General features: G+C 51.4%; 1 protein-coding gene and 1 long non-coding RNA gene across 2 annotated transcripts in view; both read right to left on the reverse strand.

Annotated features, from left to right (window-relative positions):
• Positions 1 to 1,274, reverse strand: part of LOC107195303 — an 8,243-nt gene extending 6,969 nt beyond the window's left edge. The window contains exon 1 of the long non-coding RNA XR_003044701.1: positions 971 to 1,274. This is a non-coding gene — a long non-coding RNA (uncharacterized LOC107195303). The remainder of the gene's footprint in view (positions 1 to 970) is intronic.
• IGFBP2 (insulin like growth factor binding protein 2) overlaps positions 1 to 1,297 on the reverse strand; it is a 24,664-nt gene that overhangs the window by 22,561 nt on the left and 806 nt on the right. The gene's annotated exons all lie outside the window — the stretch shown is intronic.

The following is a 1,297-nucleotide window of genomic DNA, read 5'->3' on the forward strand; positions in this document are numbered from 1 at the left end:
TATTAAAACATTCTAAACGATTCTATGAACTTGGAGGCCTCTCGAAAAGTTCACCCCGCTGAAGAAGATGTTTAGTTTGTCAGAGCGCAGCTCAGAAACCACAGTACCTCCCCGGTGGACCACGGCGGGTGCAGGGGAATGAGGGGAGAGGAACACGGGACTGGAGGACAGGAGCCCCTCAGCAAAGGGCCTTGGCTGAGTCTTTTCCCTTTCATTCTTATTGAGGGAAGGGTTAACTTGAGGCAGGCTGGGGAGGGAAGCAAGCTGGAGGGAGAAGAAAGGGACTGAGGGGTTGCGCCTGGAGGAAGCCCTAACTTGCTCTGCACTCAAGGTCAAAATGCACCAGGGAAAAAGAAAAAGATTTTAACTCGGACCCCAAGAAGAACAGGGAAAAAACAATAGCAGGGTAGAGGAAGGAGGGGCTGGTCCTGGAGGGAGGGGGCAGCTGGACAATGACGGCAGAAGCAAGCAAGAATGTTTTCACTCTTTCTTTTCTTTCTTTCCTCTGTCCAAGTTTGAGAAACTTAGATTCTCTTGCTTTTTAAACAGCTGCAGGCAGTGGGCATATTTCACCACTGTCTCCAAGAAGAAAGAAAATAATTACAGCTTCTTCCAGACCACTGGGGCAGGAGGCTTTTGTAATTTTAAAAACATATAAACAAGGGGAAAAAAAAGTTATCATTTAGTCGTGTCCCTCAAAAAAAAAAACAAAACTTTTTTGGGGGGGATGAAGGCCCCTTACAAAAGACTCAGGGTCCCCATTCTATCGGATAGGAAGAAGGTCCCACAAATTAGGATGGGGAACGGTGGCGGGGTGGGGGGCGGCTCGCTCTGGCAAGAGTAGCTGCATCCACCGCCCGGGCATCCTCCAGCTTCTGCCCCGGGGCCCAGACGCTAAACTGAGCGGCACCGCTAACCCCCGCCCAAGGGCTGCAGCCGGCGACCCGGCTTTAAGTTACATTGACTCAACTGCTGAGGTCTCTTTCTCGCTTCCCAATGATCTTTTTTATTTTTCCATCCAACAGAGTAGCAAGAGCCTTCTTCGTTTCCTGTGTAAAACAGCAGCGTCGTTTTTTATTTTCCCCTAAGCAACCCACTCTGCCGAGTACTAACAAGTCCTTTCTCCCCACCTCACAATCCCAGTAGCAGGAAGGGTCCCTCAACGCGGCGCTGCCTTCTCCCAGCGCCCCTTCTCACCAGAGGTCCCCAGTGTCAGCGGCGTCCCCCACCAGGACCTTTCCAGGACCCTTCGGTTCCTACTCCCACAGATCTAACCAAACTCCCCTCTTCCCCAGCA

This window comes from Pteropus alecto, unplaced genomic scaffold (assembly GCF_000325575.1).
Source record: "Pteropus alecto unplaced genomic scaffold, ASM32557v1 scaffold110, whole genome shotgun sequence".
Taxonomy (NCBI): Eukaryota; Metazoa; Chordata; class Mammalia; order Chiroptera; family Pteropodidae; genus Pteropus; species Pteropus alecto.